Genomic DNA, 23649 nt, shown 5'->3' with positions numbered 1-23649 from the left:
TCCTTGGACAGAATGTGCTTTATCTTTTCTAGATTTTCAGGTTTTTCCCCTGCTTGCTGTCATCCACTTTGTTACTCACATACAAACCATGGACATCATCCTCGCCTTCTACCTTCACTAATGCAAAATATTTGATCATGAGTTCAAGTAATAATCACTTTTAAACTTCACTTCAGTTAGTAGATTTCTCTCAGTTTTCATCTTCTTGGTCCTTGTCACGGTCACCATTTACTTTCAACATCACATATCTGACTCCTTGGCTTTCTGACATTAATTCTTTTTCTCTTCCCCTGGCAGGACCTCTGCCAGTCCTCACAGTGAGGAGAATGTACATCTTCCACTCTTCACACTGTGCTTGAGGATCAGCTTTCACCAGAACTTGCCCTCACTGGTGGATCTGAGAGGGAGGAACCAGCAGAGTGCTATATGGTTCTGTAATGATGGAACTCCTGATACTGTGCATTCAAATATGGTATTGGCAATAAGTGACACTCGTGAAATGTTTGTACTTCAGCTAAAAGATGGGATGTTTAATTTTACTTAATGTTAATAGCTTTAAGTTATGTTTAAATAACATGGTAGTGACTGCCTGCCACATTGCACTGTAGCTTATGAGATGCCAGGATCTCTATCTGCTTCTTAGTGTCTCTGAGATGACCTTTCAATGGATCTATGTAGAAGGAGAGACGCAGGTGCAGAACAAGCATTGCTAAACTCACACATGATCAGTTGCTCTCAGTTTCATCTATAATGCAGACCAGTGGATTTTAAATTGTAGAAAATGTGTTCTGGTTTTAAGCAATAAAGTTTGGAGTAAATTGTCATGCAGCCACAACTGATACATCAGTCTCAGATCATTACTTACCTCTCACCTCTTCATTATAGAGAATTCAATGCATTCTTTTACAATTTTGTAGTCTAGTTCCATCATGCTCATCCTTAATATCTTTCAGGAGTTTCCTAGTGTGCTCAGGATAATAGGCAAACTCCTTAATAGTTTCTTTATTAATGCTTCTAATTCCTTGAGTAGATTCAAATATTTTGTCATCAATCAACTCAGTCTCTCTCCTTATGTTCTATTTAGCCACCCCTGTGTACACACATCTCAGTTGGAAATATTTATCCTCTGAAATGAATGACTGACCACTCTCCTTAGGGGTGGTTAGACTTCCTTCTATCTACCCCATCACACTGTTTAGCTTCCCCTTTTGGACACCCAGAATGTCTGCAGGACAATAGATACTCATACTAGTTTGTCTTTCCCAATATATTATTAACACTGCGAGAGAAATAGCTGAGCCAAGCAGTGATTTCTATGCCACCAGAAAGTGTAGGACATAGCATATGCATAATACGCTAATTGTGAATAATGGATCTCTCATGTTAATGTTAAAATCAAAGTTAAAATTTCAGTAATTGCAACTCTGAGTTAAAAATTCATTCTGAATTGCAACCATCTCCAAATATGCCAGACTATAAGACACTACTGAAAAGGCAGTGTGTGTGTGTGTGTGTGTGTGTGTGTGTGTGTGTGTGTGTGTTCAAGTGACAGAAGACAGGTAGACTTTTAAAACACAATGAAACAATAAGTAAATCCATGACTGTGCTGTAGTCATTGGAGGTTGTGCCTGGTACATAGACAGGCATTAGAGATGTAGAAGGAACCAGAATTTTAAAAATCAGCTTATTTGGCTCTTTCTTTTTCAGCCTCTGACCAATTATGTAGCATTAGCTAATTTGAAAGCTTACTTTGAGCCTCGGTTTCTTCATATGAAACACAAATTCACGATTTCCTTCTCTAACAAACTCAGATTAAACTGGAAATTTGTATTTAACGTGACAAAGAGTAGGTACCCAAGATATTTCTGCCTGTTGACTTTTTCCTTTGCGGCAATGATAAAAGAAAATTTAGTTTCTTTATCTTTTTTATATGTGTATCTTTTCTTCCTTCTAAAATCCCTGATCTCTTGTCTTCTTTTGGTCAATTTTATTTTTTTACATGAAGTCAGAACTTCCTTTAAATATTTTGTTCACAAACATTTGGGCAATAAGGCAATGTGGGGTGTTTGTGTGTGTGTGTGTGTGTGTGTGTGTGTGTGTGTGTGTGTGCGTTTTCATGAAAGGATATCTGCAAGCTATCCTGCCACTTTACCCTCTGTGACTCCCTGTTCTTCTTGAACTCTTCACCGCTCTTGTGGACACACTCAGCTTGCTTTTCTTTTCAATTCTATGGTGACTCCTCAAGTAAAATGTATGATTTGCACACTCAGCACACACAGAGTCCTAGACTTGTGTTAATATTTCATATGAATGTTGTGTTGCACTGTTTTTGATTATAGGGTGTTTACTGCTGTCATCATTTCCTTTTGTAAACAACAGGTGATTTAAAGTCAAGATGCCCAGGCTCAGTTCCCTAGTTAGTGCTGCTTGTACGTACTGGGTCCATTTCTAAAGCTCAGCACTTGCGTTTTTGTTTCCCCCTCTGCTACCAGAGAATAATAACGTCTAACTCAGAGTTCGTTGTGGTAACAAAATGAAAGGATATTTATGGGAGTACCTAATATATCGCCAAGTACTCTGTAGACTATAAATATGAGTGGGATCTTATTTATAGCATATTTATGGGGGGCAGGACTCTGCATACTAACAGCAGATCTAATCCCTCACTTGATACAAACATTTAAACCTTGACATTTTGAAGAAACATGAATTAAAAGTGCTCCCCGTTGCACATATTGTGTGATGTTCAGAGGCAAATTTAAATCTTGCAATCTACAGAATGATGAATAGCCTCTAAGGAATGACAACAAGGTGAAAGTTTGAAATGTTATGACTTTCAGCTATCTCTTATGCTCTGGCATATGAGTATATATGACAGAGATATGGTTGGTTTGAATCTATTCTCATTTGTGTATACTTATGAATATGTGTATACTCATAGGTATATATGTATACGTGTATGTGCATGTTTATATGCTCACACTGACTGTCTACTTGTACAGGCACATCCGACCCATAGTCTAAAGAGTGCTTGTAACTCAGGATAGTCAACAATCCAGTCCTACAAGATCATGATGCTTTAATATTATTATGTGATTGTGGGACCGGGGATCACAATCAGGGTCTTGCAAATGCTAGGCAAGCAGTGTACCCCTGACCTACACCCAAGTCCATTTCCCACTTTTTACAGACATGTTATATGCCTGAATTGCACAGTCCTCCAGCAAGGACTTAGAAGTAACAGTGGGAGGAGGGCACAGTGCAGCCCTGATCCTGCTTCCTGTGCCTGACACACACATTTATTTGGTGCAGTGGAAGCTTGTGTGCATTAGCCAGTACACATGCTTCCACGATTCGGTGAGTCAAATAGGTGTATTACCCATAATAGTATTTCAGCCTACCTATTCTTATGGGTGCCTGTGATGATACAGACATGTAAGCTTTCTTCTTTTCTTGTTAATCTTGGACTTGTGTTATTTTGTAAACTGATTTGATAATTAAATAATTTGTGACTTATATAAATTACCTATTTTACCTGTGCCCCACATCATTTCTCTTCACTCAGTCGAGCCTAGATAAGCCAAAGGGTGGGAAACGCGGTGTTATAGCAACACACTATCAGATGCAGTGTGCTTATTTCTTAGCACAATGTGTTTGACAGAACATCTGCATCCCAGGGGCCTCTCATGAATTTCACCCCATCTCAGTCTGACAAAGCAGAGCCTTGTTTGAGGACAAAATCTTCCCAATTGTGCACAGCATCGACCTTAGCTGTCGGCTTCTGGTTCCCAAATCTGTTCCCACTGCACCTGTGCTGCTCTGGGTTCTGCGAGTCCATACGCCTTTCATGTTCCTTTCCAGGTTTCACTTGTGCCCGTCTTAAGGTTTGATACTTGTGTCACTGAATACCATATTAGAGGAAAAATAGAAGGAACAGCTACTGAGATTAAGGTTCAACAAATAATGCACATACTCCCTCTACACTGTGAAAACTCCCTTTCCAGTAGTATGAGACACTGACATAAAAAAAAAACCACTGGTACTAGCCTTGAACTCTACCTTGCTGCCTATTAATTCTTACAAAAGACACCTCAGCTCTCTATCTGCTCACATGGATGCCAAAAACTCGGATCTCATGTTCTTGCAGACTCAACTATGAGCAATTGGATACACTGTACTAATCATGCTTTTTTGTAATATATATAGTTTTATGTATATTATACATAGATAATTTTAGGTAAAATATATCTATCTATATGTGTATATAGAGAGAAAGAGAGAGAGACAGAGAGAGAGAGAGAGAGAGAGAGAGAGAGAGAGAGAGAGAGAGAGAGAGAGAGAGAGAGGGTGTGTTAGGCTCCATACTATCATTTTAAAATAAGTTCTAGATTTACTAGTTTACCTGCTAATTATTGTCACTAATTAATTAGTTACTTAGATATTGCTCTAATAGTAGATCTTATTATGTCTTGCTTTTATCTTCTTTCCTTTTTTCTTCTTTTCTCATCTTTCCCTGCTTTCTTCTTTGTTCTTTCTTCCACTAATATTAGGTAAACAAACTTGTATTTTGCATCACATCAAACTATTAATTTTTATTAAAAGTATCTTATGGAGCATATATAAACTATTTGGATTTATTTCGCACTTAATTTAAACAGGTCAACATCTAGACAGAGAGTGCCATTCACTTTAGAGGAGAGACGATGGCTTGTCTCTCCTGTGAGCCTTAACAAACTCATAAGCTTGTAACTTAGCTGTTTATATTGAGCAATGCACAATCTCTCCCTTCTTTCAAAACCAACAGACTTTACTCACAGCACTGTGACACTTGCAACCTATGGCAGAGTGTATGGAAAGAGGTCAAGGTTCTGATTTGGAGAATATAGCTTCCAGATAATTTCATGGCACCTCCTGCATGAGCACCTGCGAGATCCCGGGGATCTAATGTAGGGAGGCCGCCTTGTTCACCAGGGTTCCTCTGGCTGCATCTTTAGGTTCTCTGATTTTCTCTCTTTCCCAGTGCACAAGTGACCACTCAGGAAATCAGCACCTTACTTCTTTCTACCTATTTCTCTACAAGTCTCTATGTCAAGTTTAGAAAGAGCACATGTTCTGACCCAACATACTTGGTCAGAGGAAAATCTTAAAGAAAGTATATCTTTGGAGTTTTCTAGCTTCAGGTTGCAAGAAGTAGCTCATTTCCAACCTAGGGATGATTCTCAGCTGAAGGATAGTTAATCCAGCAAATGGCATATTTGGAAATTTCACTGCCAATAGCCAAAAATAACATTATTTTATCATCACTATAGCCACTCAGTATCAATTACAGAAGATTTTTTGTTCATTCTATTCCTTATTTAAAAAATGACCTTCTTTCCTTCTTTTAACACTATTATCCCCAAATCACATTTTCATGTCTTTCCTGCCAATAGATTAAGTTTCACAAAGCAGAAAACAAATTCTCATCCTGTATAGCATCTCCTAATTCCAAGATGTTAACTGGTACATCTAGATGCTCAGTGACCTGGTTCCGGTGGTCATGCCACTAATCTCTACTTTATGGGAAGCTGTGCAAGTTTGAGTCTAATTTGGGCAGTTGGCTGACTTAGGGAGACCTTTCCTCAAAATTAAAACATAAGTGAAAAAAGTTAAAACATAAATAATTTAAAAATGACTGAGTACCTAGCTTATTACAAAGGCCCTATGTTCAATCCTCAGTACAAGGAAAAGAAATGCTGGATAAATAGAAGACATACCACATCTAATAGGGTCAAAGCGCTTACTCACTTGACTACCCATCAGTCTATGACTCCCAAAGTCCCTCTGAAGGCATCAGTCCTATCACATGCACTGTGTGTTCTCCATGTCTGGATAAATGTCTCTCACATGCACTATTTCAACAAGTGCTTCACAAATTAATCAATAAATACTCACAGGAGGGAAATCTAATGAATCAATGTATGCAGTCTAACAGCTTAAAAAACAAAAGGAGTGGTAGGATTTAAATAGTTTACAGGCCATTATTCCTTGAATTCTTACACAGATAAGAGTTTGCAACCTGCCTCTTATATCAGAAGACCTAGAGCATCAGACTTTAGACTGGTACTTGCTCCAAAAGAACTGTAATTTCCTTCTTTAGCTGCTCTCTGGCAATAGTATTCTCTACTCTTTAAAGATGTTAATTTTTCATCTAACATTCAATCTCTGACCTTCTTATGAAGAGGAAAAAAATTTTCTTTTCTAGGGCAAATATTTGACAGCTTGTTTGGATTACAAATGACGCTTGAGAAATGCCTGAATGAAAATTTTACTGAAGATTGAAATCATTTTCTTAGCCAAGGAGTGGCGTGTCCTATGGTTTTCCTCAAATATATACTCCTACAAGAAGAAACTAAACTTTGCTAAGTAAATTCCAGCTTGAATAAAATGTGCAGTACCTTCTGAGTTAAGAGCACTTAGCTCCCTGAAGACTTGGGTCATTCATATCTGTGCACCTCTTAACTAATATCTAAGATGGCATGTTCTCTCAGACTTGGTATATCAGTTCTCATGAATTTAGCAAATGTATCCATGGTCTTTTAAGATGTGTGCCTGACTTACATAAGATTTTATACTCTTACATCCTTAAGATTGTCAGTTGTTACTCAAGTAATCTAGAATATGCATAGTCTTGAAATGAATGCATTGTTATCTTATTTGTTACAAAGGATTATTGGATTAGCACTATTTAAGATTAACATAAATTATGTCGAGCAAGTTACTTTTTAATAGTCAAATAAAATTCAAACTACCGAGCCCTTTGATTCCTAATTAATTATTAACTATAGTGATTGTTTCCCATGCACATCTACTTCAGTTAATACATAAATAAAAACTAAAATAAATCAGCAAAAGTAATATTTCAAAAGACTTTATTTGTATAGAAGAAAGACTGTTCTTCTGTTTATGTTTTAATGATGTTCTCACCAAAATATTTTTACATGCATGTGCAAAACAAATTAAAACACACAACAGATTAAAGCCCACAGCTACATTTGAAGCATCTTCTTGGATAAAATAGAATGTTTAGTCAATAAACATTTCCGTCGTCTCTGTTTTTCCATCTCCTTCTTACAAGGCAAAGCTCTTCCTTGTGTGAATTTCTCCTGGAAGTGTCCTAATCTCCAAGCCATGGTATTTTTAAATTTTTCTACTTCTTCCATTATGTAAGTAGCAACTTTCATTATTCAAGTGACATGGTGTTGACATGCAGGGTGTTAGGCTGGATCCCAAGGGGAGTTCTTCAAAAAAGCTGTGAAACAAAGATAATGATAAATAAAAAATTGGTAGAGTTATTTCTGATACAAATATGTATCCTAACCTAAATATGTATTCATATACATACCTAAGTATGTATCCTAGCCTAAGTATCCTCAAACAAGAATTGTATATGCTAACTCTCCAACATTACAAATTTTCTCTTTCCTTAGTTCTGTTGTAAAAAATATAGCAAGTAGTAATTTCTTTACTGCCTTGCATCGGGTAGCTCTGATATCAAATGGAGATACATATGAAAGTTCTTGAGAAGTGGAAAATCACTATATGATTATCGAAAGTCAAGATAAATATCTCTATCTTCATTTTAAATTAATGAAGAACTAAAATATTTAACAAGTAAGATCCCCTTTTGGTCAATTATTTCTGTCTAAATGCAAGGGTAATAGTGTGGTTGCTTCCTGAAATGAGAATCAGCTCATAGAGGAAGAAGTTGCCACAGGAAAACAAAGTCAGCCTGCAACAAATAAGATTTGTCAGTAAAAATAACTATACTTATTGATGAAACATATAATAATTCGAATTAAAGTACTGTGTACATAAAACTAAGACTACTGTCAATCAAAGTAAGCAGTTATATCCTCAGAGGGATACAACTTGACTTTAACTTAATGAAAATATCATCTACTTAATAGATTTTATTATAGATTATTTCACACAAGGTCATGTTGCTAAGGAGGATAAAATCCAATTGGACTGTGAAAACAGGGGTCTGTTTCCTATAACTTATGTAAGAGGTGGCTTAATTTTAGATGGCTCTTATGGTGTCTCAGAGAAAATCACCTGCAGTAGATAGGAAGGAAGATAAATGTTTGCTAGGACTTAATGAAAATGACATCAATATACATTGAATGTAGACATATGTAATATTAAGAAAAGCATTTCACATAGGTGCTACATTACATATGTCAATGTATAAAATATTTTAAAGAATTATTCATGTAGAATTGAAAATTGAATGTTCAGATTAAAAGCAGATTCAATTAATATTGACTACTGTCATTGTTTTAATTTAATTTTGTTTTTATTATATTATTATTATTATTTATTATTTTATTATCTTCAGTGCATAGCCCATCATGATGTCTCTTCAACTTTTACAATTATTTCAATGTAAATATTTAGGTGCCAATGAATCTATATTGGAAGTATGTTTAATAATCTCCTGAGCTTCTCTGTTCTATTTTTATGAATAGAATGTTACCTCACATACCAAACACAAGATTCTACCATTAATTTAAGTTCCAGGTCAAATTCTAGATTTTAATGATGCTTGTTGCAGTAAAAATTATCATAGACCTGCATTTCAAATTCATTTTGATCATTTGTCGTCATTTCTTCCTAGATAAACAACAGAACTTTTCTACACTAACGTTTTATTTTGTATACACATGTTTGTGCTGCATCTGCTCATCATCCTTGGGAAAGAGTGCTTCCTGTTCCATTTTACAGAGGCAGAAGCAACTGTTCCCATTCTTGAAGTAACCATTCATCCATGACTTGCCATCTTCTATTCTCAACTTATTGAAGACTGATTTAGTCCCAAATGTCCCTGGAGTACGTTGTTCCTTGTATAAGGGATGGAGGGGAGTATGCCAGGCATGTTTCTTAAAATTGGTTTAGAATTGAGACACTCCAGATTCCCCTGTTATGTGCTCTGTTCCTTAAGACACTAATGAAAATATTTCCCTGTGACTGTGATCTAACACATTGTAGCTCCAAGTCATTAGGTAGCAAAAATGTTCCTCTTTAGCTTAATATTAACCTATTTCCCTAAAGCGAAGGCACCCTGAAAATAACATTGAACACGGGATTCATGAGTGAGAAGGAACTGGATGCAGGATGTGCTCTATTGCAATTCCATACGCTCGGTTTCTAACAGAACTGTTTTCTCAAGGAAGACTAATCACATTGGCTGTTGGTGCAAAACCATTAGTTTCAAGATATCATTTTTATATACCAGGCCTCTGGACCTGACAAGACAAATTTTCAAGAAATAGTTGTTCCTTCAAATTAGGCCATGTGACTTCATGAGAAGGTTGCTGGACTTTGACCCTCATTACTAGGAATTACTAGGAGATAGCTGTGGGCCCTTGAAAGAGTCAATGTGTCCTCAGCTCTCTCATCTGCTATATGTGGTGGGCAGATTTGAAACTTAAAGTCTTTGGGGTACAGTTCACCACCACCTTTTCATCATGCACTGAGACGCTTGCTATCATTGAATTAATTAATGTTTTTAACTCAGCAAGCTCAGTAAAATTCTCTTTTTCTTTCTTTCTTTCTTTCTTTCTTTCTTTCTTTTTTTAGACAGTCTCAATATGTAGTGCAGGCTGGCCTGGAGCTCACTAGATATCCCAGGTTGGCCTTGAACTTGTGGTGACCCTCCTTCCTCAGCCTCCTAAGTGCTGGGATCACAGGAGTGCACCACCACTGCCAACTTAACTCAGTAAATTTTTGACTTCCTATTTTTAGTACATTTTATGAAATGTAGGTCAATCTACATAGATTATTTCTTATAGATGTTCTTCCTACCAAGAGTTTCTTTTTGTATCTGAGAAGGAAAATTTACAGGTGTGGACTCCTAGTTGGTAGGTCACAGTTTTGTTAACATCTGTGCCCAGCGTTGCTTGGATACTGCCGACCTCAACACCAATACTTGGTTGTAGAAATCAAAAAATGAGCTCTGGGATGATCATAACAGTCACCTTGAGAAATGTGGGAACAGGAGGGAAAAAAGGAAAAACAAATAAAGGAAGGGGAGAAAGAAGAAAAATACTTCATTTTTCTGCACTTAGTTTGTGAGAGAATTCTGACCCGCTACTGTGTACTTGGGGTGCCTCTGTTGTTTTTTTTTTTTTTTCCTGCTATTTAGGGATTTTATTTCTGCTGACATGTTTTGGAGACCTTTAATTGAGAATTAACCTTAAACTACACTCTCATCATATCACTTTCACTTTGTATTTAATTTACTGTATTCTATTGTCACATTAAGTATTTTTATATGTTCTTGACAATACGTCTTTTATCCTGTATAGCTCCTCACATCCTTAAAAATGAGGTGGAAGCAATATGCCTTGGGACAAATCTAGAATAAACTGGTACAGAAGCAATGCAAGAAAGAATTTAGGGTGAAGTTCAGAGCCTGAAATGCATTAACTAACTTACTAGTAGTACAAAGAAATCAATGGCTAAAAATTCTATTACTAGTTCTGAGGAAAATCTAATAATAGTATGTAGTGTGCCAAAAATGAATCGAGCTTCAAGAAAATCAATGGAGAGACAGAGAAAGGTGCCAGCGATGTGGGGTAGGAAGCTGGAGAGGGAGTGCAGAGTCAGCAGGGAAGAGACAAGGCACACATCTGAGGGTTAGGTCAAAAAAGAAGCTCAACCCATGAATCATAAAAGAGAAGTGCATCCTCTGCTCACAGACTGCAGACAGAGCTCATGGGTATCTATTTGGATGACAAAATATTTAACTAAAAATTAAGGGAGCTAGGAACCTAGTAACGGGTCAGATAGTATTTTTTGTATTAAAAACTGGGTTGATTTAACTCAGCTTTCTTTGTTTTGCAACTTAATATACACAGATACTTATTGAATCAAATGAAAATATGCCTTCTTCTGGCTTACACTGAATAAAGTTGGATGTTAATTATTGATTCATTATCGAGTAATCCTGTTGTTAGCAGTATGGCTGATTACAACATTAGCAAGCCATACATGAAAGTGCTGACCTTCCAACAAAATCGAGATGTGAGTCTAAACTGCAGCTTACACAGGTTAAGCCATAGCTGGAATAATTCAGTGGCTGTACCATAACATTTGGATCAACGAGTCAAATCTTGCAATTCAGTGCAATTTTAGTGGAAATGTATGAGTTCCTGGTCAATACCAATTAAAAATAAACACCCCACATGACTTAATCTCTTTCTCATGGGTCAGACACTCATTTCATTGAGTTGTTAGTGCCAGCAATTCAATTAAAGAAAGGAAATAAAAAACCATGCGTTGCAATAAACTTTAGTATTTGAAATAGCGTAATAAAATGAACATAATCTCAGAAGTGTTTTTTCCTTCCAATGTGCAAGTTTTAATTACTCCATTTTGTATTAAAGAACTTGTTAAAAAATGTCTAATTGCCTCTTCCAACTGAATGATGTCTCAGGATTACTGGATCTTGCCTGTCTGTAAAGCACTTTGGGCTTGTATTTATAGGTCTTACAGGAAAGAACCACAAATGATTGAGTGGAAATTAGTCCTAAACACTTAAATGTCCAGGGAGGAGGATTTGAGGGAAGGACATAGCCGCAGAGGTTGGACTAGCCCTTATTTTCTGGATGTAAAGCCAAGAAACTGGATCAGTGCGCGGTAAGTAATACATCTTCCTTTTATTTTTCAGATCTGGTTTAATTAGAGAAGCAAGATGAAGACCATTTTCATATGCATATAAACAAGAAACAGAATGAAGTGATGTTTTTATGATTATGTCTCCTTTTTATGTTCACAATTTCATTTATTTTGAAATTGGAAAATTTTAAATACAAAATTTTTAAAAATCACCTCTACTCTTAAGATATGTTAATACAGTTTTGTTTTTAGTAGCAACACTAAATATTCATCATTAACAACTTGTATGATTTACAATCAAGAAGGAATAAACCTCAATTTAATCAATCACACCAAAAGTTAAACCTTGTTTCAGAAAGGTGTTTAGAGTTTTGAATGGCTTCTTGATGCTTTTATAGCATCTGTGAAAGCTCTATGACATAAAGGAGGCACCCATGAGCCCAAGAATTCCTGGCTATGATACAGTTTGGATCGAAAATGTCCTCTTGGGCTGGGAATTTAGCTCAGTGTCATAAATGCCTGCCTGGCAAGCACAAGGTCATGAGTTCTATCCTTGGTTAAAAATAAAATGATATAAAATAAAATATACAATATCCTCAAAGTTTCATAGGGTGATGGGCGGGACTTTGTTGAGGTGATTGGATTAGTGACTGTTACATTGATGAGCTCATGGTTGAAGTTTCCTTTGGAGCTGGAGCTTACTGTGGGTGTAATTTTGGAGGGGCATCTCCCTCACAGCCTCCTCCCTTTCCACTCTGCATTTTGGTTGTCAGGGGCTGAGCACTTATTTCTTTGACCTGCTTCTTCATCAATCTGTTTCTGCCTTGCAGCCAGCCAATGGTGGACTGAAACTATGAGCCAAAATTCCTCTCTCTTCCGGCAAACCGTGCATGTATGGTATTGTGCCCAGTTTCAGGGGATGACTGCTGTGAGCAGACACTTGAGTGTGGGGTCCAGGTTCAGGGAACGGTTGGGACTTCTGAGCTGGAGTTTAGCAAGCCAAGCAAGAAGAAACCTCAGGCCGCAGCACTCTGGTTTCTGAGGGTCCATTTGGATTTTGGGAAAGAGGGCCAAGGAGCCAGGTTTTTTTTTTTTTTTTTTTTTTTTTCCCCAGAGAGGAAATTGTGCGAGAAAATTCCCAAGTTCTTGTAGAACTGAGCGATCTTTCAGAGTTTCCTTACTGGCAAGATGCAAATTAGAGTGGCAAGCAGGATGCAGAGGGTTCAGTGGAGCCACTGAGGGAAGCAAAGCTCTCCTGTGAAAGCAGGAGTGCAGAAAAGCCCACAGTGAGGAACTGAATGGCTTGCAGACTTAGTACTAGGTCCTCTTCCTCAGCACACTCTGGTGAATGACTGAATACCAAGGTGGAACGCACAGCCACTTGTGAGCCAGAATCCTCAACCCTCTCTTCCTAGTTGTAGCTGTCTCTTTCCTCCATTAGAAACAGGAAGGAATGTTTGTCTGCTTTATGTAGTACAGTACCTGTAACAATCAGAACAACCTGTAGAAAAGTAGTAGTATCATTCAGTGATCACTTGTTTAAAGAGTTGTTTTGTGCATGAAGGGGTGATGCTTTACCTGATTCTCAGTTATTAAACACCAGTGAGAATTCCAAGTGATGATGGAGCAGTAACATGAGCGTGGGGTTTGAAATGGGGGCCTCACATCTCATATCTTCTGTTCAGGATGGGTTTGGTCATAGACGCACTGAATAACACAGCCTAAGACTTCCATGAATTCTCACTAGTCTTTAATAACTGAGAATCTGGTAAAGCATCACCCCTCCATATATCGCAACAGTGAGACAAATTGGAATTCTTGGGTTGGTTCAGCTCTGTTGCTCTGTGGGTCATTAGACTCTTTAATTGTCTTTGTTGCCTTATGCCCAGTCTCCTACTTTGTAAGTGTATGTAGTAATCAAATGTACCTTACATGTGGCTCAGGGAATTAAATAAATTGATTCATTTTGGAAACTCTGCATAACATGCGTATCTATTTCATAAAGACACTGGAATAACCACTGCTCTTGATTTCTTCTGTGGTGATAGCTGTAATTAATTTTACTGATTTGTGCATATGGGATATAGTAGGCCCTGTAACTCCTCAGCAATGCCCCCCCCCTTTTGCATTATTCTCTTGGTTGCCAGACTGAATTAAAAGCTGTATGTTGACAGAAAGTGCACTTGCCTTCCATCATTATTTTAGTGTCCATTGTCAGCTATGAGCCCCAGCACATAGAAGACACATAGCAGTCATTTATTCATGAATTAATAAAAGTAATGAGCACCTCATGGGTAATAGTGGGTATGTAAACATTTCTAACATGAAACTCTATTGTAAGTCATTTTATTATCGCTTCAAGGATTGCCTTTTTTCTTTAGAGTCCTCTAAAGAGACAAGCAGGAGAGTTTTTCTCTTTATAGTTTGGCAGCTCCAGTGGTAGTAAAAGCTACATTCATCGATGTTTGAAAGAGGTTTTATGGAAAAGGAAAAAATGTTTAGACCGAACAGAATGAGCAATACCTAGTTTTATCCTCAAGATACTGAGTCTATCTAAAATAAATAGGAGGAAAATGACACAGAAAATGAGGTGGCACCTAGTACAATGTATTATGTATTCATTTATTCATATATCCAGCAGACATTTGGGGGATTACACAATTCACTTGGCTCTGGGATACGTATGCACTGTTGTTACAGAGAGGAAGTGATAGGCTTCAAAAGCTAAAAGAAATCATAGTGCAATGTAATGGTAGATAGAAACACTTATCAATGATGCTATAAAGATGGAGAACAAAAGAATATGTATTTCATTCTTCCCAGGGGGAATCCAGGAAAATCTTCATGCAGGAAGTTATGTTTAGGGTAAGTTTAAAGAATGGGTTTGAGTTTTCTAGGTGTGTAGGTAGAGTGAGTTACCCCAGCCAGAGCAACAGCGATGTGTGAAGTCAGGATGAGAGTGGGCTGTGGAATTCAGCATCACTGGAACAAAAATACAGAGGTGAGATATATGTAGTGTGGTATGTATAATAAGTAATGCAGTAACTCTTTAACTGGAAAGAATAGGGTTTTTCCCAGTAGATAAGTGACTATGCCATAAACACAAAGGTCATTTTTTTAAATTCTAAAAAAGATAGCTTCTGACAGTGGTATAAGTACTTGTGAAGAAGGTATCACTGGGAATTAGGTATTTTAGGAGAGATAAGCTAAGCAGGGTGATGGTAGCAGAGGTGGGGGAGAGAGGGTTTAATTTAAAATTTGCAGGAAGCAGAACTTATGGGACCTGCTGACAGATTGAATAGAAGGGGAAACGTGTTGGAAGATTGTTCCCTTTCTGTGATCACTCCTAGGTAAAAGTAATATAGATTCTCCATTTTACTCAGCCCACTTTTGCCAATATGTGTCACTTTTTACACATCTGTTTTGTTCATTTATGTTTCAGAGACATTTGTGAAAAGTTGTGTGTGTGTGTGTGTGTGTGTGTGGACATGGTGCAAATCAATTTTTGTTTCAACACACCTATAATGCTGTCATGGTGGAAAGCTGGGAACTAGGTCATTATTCCTCTACAAAAGCATAATCAGAGTTTGCAGTTAGTACTGTGAATCTCTAAAATGTACTCAGAAGACAATGCTTAACAGTAAACAGAACTATGGTAATATTCCTATGGCCCAAAGTGCACTCACAATCTAGTGTTTGGCTGTGTTTCCTGCAGCTCTTCAATGAAGACCCCATGATCATCACCTACATTTTCCAAGCCATATTATCTTGTCTATTTGTTGCCTGAGTTCCCATCTTTCCAATTAATTGTCTTTTTGCTTAGCATCGACGCAGTTCATTTCTTTCTATCAAGTTCCTAACTGATGTCTTTTCTTTCAGGTGCCTGCCTGAGTTCCAATTTCTTGACATTTCTTTCTAATGGATTTCCAACTGCATTAGCTTTGTAGCACATTGTCATCAGAGTAGAATGAAAGAGCAAAATTAACCTCACATTTACCTTATCTTCACAGTCGTGATTAAGAATGTCACAGCACTGATTCCGAAGCAGTACACAGCCCTGTCATTCTGCCTACCTTTCACTAATCTGTTTCTCCTTTATAGTGTATTTTAGAGGATCTTAGAAGCCCCTGAATTGTGCTTCTGACTTTCATCCTCCTTCATTCACCACTAACATGGCTTTCTTTGGCTCTTTTTTTTTTTACTCTTTCAATGTTTTTGTTACATAGTAAAAAAAAATTCTGATTCATGAGATCTTCATTATTGGGTACTGCTTAACAGGAATAGAGCATACTTAGCGTTCAGAACACACATGCTTCTATTACTTCATCTATTTTAGGGCTATTTCCTTATCCTTGCTTGAGGAAAACTAATTTAAACATTGGATTATAAAATATATGAATAAACTACTGACCAGTTCTGAAGGGAAATGCTTTACATGAACACCGACACCTGGTGTCTCACCATTCCTGGATCCCTAAATGGACCTGACACCTCATCGCATAGACCTGAAACTTGGTGGACCGATACTTACTGAAGGCTGATTATGCACAGATATTATCATCCATGCTAACATTTAGCCATGAGAAGGACATGGAAGGCACTGAATCTATAGACCATGTACATTAACAACCAAAAAGAGGAAATGGTTAATAGTCTAGTAATTAATAACTGATTTCAGGCACTGATAAGTGAAAGGGGGAGAATAAACTTGGCAACAAAACAATAGGACTCTTAGAAGAGGCCACTGGTTTCTTAAGCAGTGTGTGATGAGACGCACTGAGAGGCGACATTTGATCAGAAATATTAATGCTCAAGAGAAAGAGCATCTCAAAGGAGAAATGTGTTCTACACTCCTGCAGAGACTCAAATTAACAACTTTTCTTTTTTTTATTTTTAATCTTTCATAATATAATCTTTGTGAACAAAGAACTAAAATTGATGTGGCTCCTTGAAAACCTAAGGAAAGTGAAACTTTTGGCATTTTCCTCTCTAGAAAGGGAAAATTGGCTTTTCCATTCTGGCTTCTGAAAGTCCCAGGAATCCTCTCAGGAAGTAAGAAGCTGCTGAATGCCCAGGAAGAACTATTTCCAACAGGATCCCTCACTCCTTCAAAAGGGAGATCATGTTTCAGAACGTTAGCTCCTAGCATAGAAGTCACCTTAGATACTATCCCAGTTAATGCACAAGAACTCAGAAAAGCGGGTTTGAATCCATATACTATGAACTGGATCCAAGACCGCATACCAAGGCCCAGCTATATAGTGAGTAACGTGTGTGTGTGTGTGTGTGTGTGTGTGTGTGTGTGTATGTGTGTGTGTGTGTGTGTGTGGTTGTGAAGCACTTCTTAGTCACATTTAGCCAGCACCATTCTGCTATGGTGAAATTGGAGCAAAGTAGAGCATTTTAAAACAAACTTACGTGGATCTGAGCTTCCTAGGAAAACTGCAGAGCTGCGGACCACACATTTCGTGGATGACAACCTCATCTCCTTTGGTATTGTTCCCCTTGTTCCAGATGCCACATTGACATTACCTATATTTTATTTCATTATCACAACTACACGGTGCTTTTTAACTTTCAGCTTTTAGAGAAACAAATTAGTGCCGAAAATAGTTCTTTTGTTTCTTGAAGTTCTGCAGCAAGCAAGAGACAAAGATCTTACTCCAACTTATGTTTGGGCATCAATCTACTTGCAAGGTCATTTCGAAAGGAATATTGTAGTTAGATAAAGAAAATAGGCAGCCATGAAAGGCATGAAGATAAACGCTGTGGCATTTATGCACACACATCTATTCACATTTTCCAAACATGGCTGACTATTTATATTTTCATTCTCCCACTGGAGAAGAATCACATTTCGCCTTTTGGGCCAACTTGCAGAGTCGGCTCATTTCATTACATTTTTGTCTTCTCAGAACGACACCACGCAACTCAAATATCATCTGTGTCAATGGTCTCTGCCAACAGTCGGAGACTGCAGACAGTGGATCAATTTTAATTTACAGCTGATCTTAAAAGACCATTTAAATAGTGGTAATTAAGGAGCAAAATATGAGACTGGAAATGTAGCAAAATGTGGGTAGTTTTAAACTAATGAAGTACTGGAAGTCCTTTCTCTACAAATCCATAATGATCTATGTGAAATTTTTCAGCAGGATATAATATAATTTTGGGAGTGTTTAGGAAAATCATTACTTTCCCAGTGCCAGATCAGGGTACGGCCACCTAAAATGCTCTTCCAGCTGATACTCCTCCCATTCACAGCTCTGTCTCACTCTTTCTCTTTTTTACTCTTTGTAATCCCTGAGGATGTCATTAGACAGAACACAGCCTGTGTTTGACAGTGCATCCATACACAGAATCCATCGGGGCTTACAGTCTATGCTCAATAAATATTTCCTTAGATCACTGAGTTCGGAAGGAACTATATGAGTAAAGGAAGAAACCCATATACATATGCAAATATATGCATCCATTCACAAGTACATGCCTTAACCTTCAAATAATGCAAAACACAGAAATCATATATCTGCAGATGTTGTTCCGGCCTACGAATCCTAGTATTACAGACCCAGATTTTTAAATAATGTGATCACCAGTTGTTACTGATTCTACACCATGTACTTTGTCTCACCTACTGTCTGAATATTTGACTGTATTCTCTGTATTGTTTGGGGGTCTAATCTCTGAATAGTTACTGAGATAATGTTATAAAAGACAAAGACCTCTATTTGCAACAACTCCAAACCTAACCAACTCCAAATATATCAACTATTAGCACGCAGTAAATATTTGTTTTAACAGAATTTATATCCTTCTCATGAAAGATGGTAAAATGTTCCAGGGAAAGTGTTCAAATTTTAATTATTAAATCTTTCTTTTTGTTTTCTCTCCTCTACCTCCCCATCTCATTCCTTCTTCCCTCTCTTCTTCTCTGTCCTTCTCTTCCTCCCTCCCTTCCTTCCTTCCTTCTTTTCTTTCTATCTTCCTCTCGCTCCTCATTGGAGAGTCTACTTTTGAGGTCATTCTTGCAGCAGAATGCACTGGAGGACACAGAGTTACAAGTACTTTCAAATTGTTACATTCCTGACAGAATGACATGGGGTCTGTGCAGAAGACTATCAGCCATGGTGTAGGAAGTTAACTGCCCTACAGTGTTCTGTGTTTCTGTGCCATTATCAGTCTTGTGCAAATATATTCTTGGATAAGGAATTCCTACTCAGTCATCTCAGGGTCTGGGAATTACGAACAAAACCCCTCAGGATCTGAAGTGTGTTTACAAAGTATCTTTAGTCTTAGACTCTTGATTTAATATGGCAAGAGGCATCTTTTGTCTTCTTTTAAACTCCAGTTATGTGCATTTTTCCTTGTTCTTTCCTTTGTTTTATTTATTTAATTGTTTTATGGCATGAAATTTCAGACTCCCTCCAAAGCCTCCTGAATAGCTGAAACTAAAGGTGTGTATTACCATGCTGGGTTTTATTTATTTTTTGTTTTTACCTTAGATAATAATTGTAAAGATTTGATGGCTTTCCAAGATAATTCGTCTTCATACAAGACATTACACTTCTGAATACTTTTCATCTTACTGAATGAACTCACACACCTCTGACAGTTTGTCAGCCTGCTGCTCATACAGGAAAACAGTGGTCCGCAAACAGAATTTGAAAGTGGTCTGTCTGTTGACTGCATACCACTCTTTTCTTTGGACCCAAAGACAATGACTAATTTTGTAACAAAGCTTTATTGAATCCTGTAATGAAATATACTTTCTCTTATTTCTTATTTCACAAAAATTTGTACATTTATATTTATTTTGTAGTAACTAATCAACAGTAACAGTTTGTATCTGGATTCCAAAAGTCTCCAAAATCTCATGACATTCAGAGGTGAGACTTTTGGCAGGTGATAGAGTCTGGTGGGTGTGATATTCATCAGTAGATTTGTCCACTGATGCATTCACAGCTAAACCTGTTTTACAAAATTAATCTGATCAGATACCTCTTCTGAGAGGTATCTCACAGGGCATAGCCTGGGTGTATCTCTTCTCTTCATCTTGCTCTCTCTGGTTCCTGCCCCCAATTCATGAGATATTTCTGCTCTGTGATGCCCCTCTGCCATGATGCTCTGCTGTGGAGCCAGTCAAGACGATGGGCTGACACCTGCACAAACTGTAAGGCCAAACTAACCGTTTTCCCATTTAGCTCAGGGTTGTTGAGTACTGAGTCTCAGGGATGAGAAAATAATTAAGACACAAACTCTGCCATGTGCACATGGAATCATTCTACTCATTATCAGGAGAATGCTTGAGGACAGGGGTCAGATCCTGTGATTTTGAAACTTTAATGTCAATAGGTTACTTGTCTCATGTATAATTCAAAACATTTGGAGTTCTTGTATATAGACATTCAATTAGCTCAGTACTGAGTCTTCTTGCATCTCTGTTGTGTGGCATGTTTTGTTTTCTTTTTATGATTTTACATTCACTGTTTCAATAGAAGAAAAGCCATTTTGATTAGGTTAAAATATTGGTAATTTGAAAGCAAATTGTTCTCCCTGACCACACCTCAGGTGACCCAAAGAACAAACAAAACAGGGATCCCAACTTATTTTCCCTAATATGCCTCAGTGACTTTGAAATAGCTTGAATTATTTATGATGTTTACTCAGAAAAAGAATACAGAGTATTTTGGTTCTTAAAATGGGTAGAACAAAGTGGAAAGATCAAATAAAGTCAAAGGAAGCACTCCAATATATAATAAAAGAATCATGCAAATTAACAATTGTTTTTGGAATGTCTTGCACTGTAAAGTGATAGATCATCTTTATAGAAGTCTTAAGAATGAATATAAAATCCTCTATTTACCCATGCATGTCTCTTTAGTACACTTACAAGGACACTCAATGACACAAAAGGTCTGGGATCTCACTTTCTCTGAGTTCTTCACCAGAATTTTTTTCTGGAATGCAAATTTCTCATTCAGATTTTTTTCTGGGAATTAAAATTTTCTCATCCAAACGAGATAAATAAATATATTCAGTCAGCATACTAAGCATCACTCCTGAATTTGAGGTATGGATAGAACATACAGCAGAAAATATAACTAAAACACAGGTCTCTGGCGTAACATTTTAAAGTAAAGCTACAGAGTCAGGTATCTAGAGCAAATAATAAGCAAACAATAAAAAATGACCATTTTGTCTACTATCAAATATAATACAAAAATATAGGCTTATATTATGTAAATGTGTATTTCAGAATGTATCAAATGCTCTGGAAAAACCCCAAGCACAATACAAATATGGAGGGGAAATAGTACAACGCTGCTTTTGATAGTTCTGTTTTTCGGCTTCATTTAAGAGTCATCTTAATTAGTGCAGTCTCTATGGAAATCAGTGTGGAGATTCCTCAAAAACCTAAAAGTGGAAATACCAGATGACTCACCTATGCTATACCACACTTTGGCATATACCTGAAAGAATAAAGTCAGAATACTATAGAGACTTCTGAATTCCCTGAATTAGCATGACACAATCTGCAATTGTTATGTTATAAAATCAACCTGTCAATAGATGCATAGATTTAAAAAATGGCAAATGGATATATATATATATATATATATATATATATATATATCAAAAAGAAGAATAAAATCACACTACTTCCAGAAAAATGGATGGAACTGGATATCACAATGTTTAATGAAATAGGCCAGACTCAAGAAAGACAAATATCACACACTTTCCCTGATATGTGGGATCTATGACTGAACAAAAAAAGATGAGATGTAAGTAGAAAGGAGTCTATTAGACATTCTCCAATAAACCCTGACTCATACCGGATACTTTCTATTTATTCTTTTATACTTCTTAACTGTCACTGACAGTTGAAGGCTGTAAATGCAATAGGGTAAGGGAGGTAATATGGGGATGGATATGATCAAATTATATTATATGTTTGCATAAAAATGTCACAATGAAAACCAATTAAAATGTCTTCTTTATTCAGAGATACAAATGCAAAGTGCAATTGCAAAGTGAAAGGAAGAATATGTAATCTAACATCACAGTAAGACTGATGCACTGGCTTGATGTTTTCTATCTCAACGATCTGAAGCACAACATTTAAGTGGTTTTTATATACAACTTAAATTTACTCACTTATAAAATAATAACATTTTATGTTACAAAACACCATCTTGTCTTCCTTCTTTAAAAAATTCAAAATATGGTAATGCACAGGAACGTGTGTATTGCCCTGTGTATTTTATTGCTTGTATGCTTTCACCATCATAAATCTTCCATTTATTAAAACTGTGACTAAATTTTGTATTTACAGTAGAAAAATCTATTTGGCTCTCACTGCACTAGTAACTACATTTGAATTCTATTACATTTTTAAAATGGAAAAAGAAAGTGAGAAGAATATATTAAAGCAATGAACATTAAAATAAAACAAGCCACACCAAATGGCGAGGAAGGTCTCCTGAAGTTTATACATGATTGTTATCACAAATAGGAAGCAAACAGAGGGAATTTTCTAGAGTAATCAGAGATGCAACGCAAAGAACAGGAAGACAGAACAAGCTGAGTTAAAGCAATGTGTTTCATTCTTAATTATGTTTCTCTAGAGTAAAAAATTTGATATAATTGAAATTTCCCAGAGAAATTAAAAAATCACAAAAAATAATGATTAGTCACCTACAGAAGGAAAATTCAGATAAAATTCAGCTGATTCACTACTCTTCATGCTCCTTTTTGAATTTGCTGATAAAAAGAGAGGAATATTAAATGATGGAGGCCACTTTGCCATGAATACATGCAAGCTGGCCAGAAGCCATTCCTCTGAACACATTTCCCAGTTTTAATGCGCTGGACATTGTGAAGCATTTCTGGAGGTACAGCTTCCACTGAAAGGTAACGTCTATACTGAAAGAGACTAATCTGCCTTCACAGAAAAACAGTTGAGGACTTCATTGAGAGGAATTGCTTCTTTGACACCCACCTGGAGAATACATAGTGACTGTAATGTCTGAGTATGAGTTTTCAAAGTCAAACTCAAAAGGAATTTTGGATGCATGTAACATGTTTTCCCTCAGTGTTTTATGTATCAAGCATCCTATCTTTTTGATTTTGGGGAGTAAAACTCATTTTTATCAAAGAAAGTTTTGCTTCTTATGCATGTATTTTAAAATAATAGTGATAACTACCAGTATGTGAATGAAAAGTAGCTCATTGGCTTAAAATTAAGAAGTATAAAAGAATAAATAGAAGGTATCCAGTATAAGTCAGGGTTTATTGGAGAAGCAAATAAAACATGAGATATACAAATATATAAGCAATTACAAGACTGTCTTACAATGGTCAGTCACCAAGTCAGATAGGGAAGTGTGCAGAGGGTGTCTATGCTGGAAGGTGAAGTTTCCAGCCCAAGGGCTGGAGCTTACTGCAGTGTGCTGTACAACTCTGTATCAGGAGGCCAATGGCCCTGCAATGGAACAATGAACAGTCTATGAAGGAAGGCTGAAGACTCGCAGGTGGAAGCCAGGAGAAGGCATCCAAGCTGAAGGAGAAGACTGGAGCTCCTCCACAGGACCTGTGATTAGTCCTCCTGCATTTGCCTTTTACTGCATGCAAGTTGCTCCCCTGGGGTGGGTGTAGCACTCACACCACCTGTGCCCTCCTCTGCACAAGCTGAGGTTGATACAAACTAAGGACCCTGGCATCCTTCTGCATCATTTAGTTAAATTTCGGACCTTCTCAAATTGACACAGTGAACAATATCCTAGACCAGTAATGACTTGTCCTCCTCACCCTAGCATGTAGACATGCTGAATCCCTTAGTTAAGCTTCTAGACTTTTCAAATTGATGCAGTGTATAAACCATGACATATGCCTTCTACAATGTACCTGAACCATTTATCAATATGAAAATACTGGGTTCGTTTATTGTGACTTAAATTATTGTCTACTTTGCTAAAAGTCACT

This window comes from Cavia porcellus, unplaced genomic scaffold (genome assembly GCF_034190915.1).
Source record: "Cavia porcellus strain 051 isolate PalLab524CR breed Dunkin Hartley unplaced genomic scaffold, mCavPor4.1 scaffold_18, whole genome shotgun sequence".
In the NCBI taxonomy this organism is placed as follows: domain Eukaryota; kingdom Metazoa; phylum Chordata; class Mammalia; order Rodentia; family Caviidae; genus Cavia; species Cavia porcellus.
Note: the sequence above shows the minus strand (reverse complement) of the source record.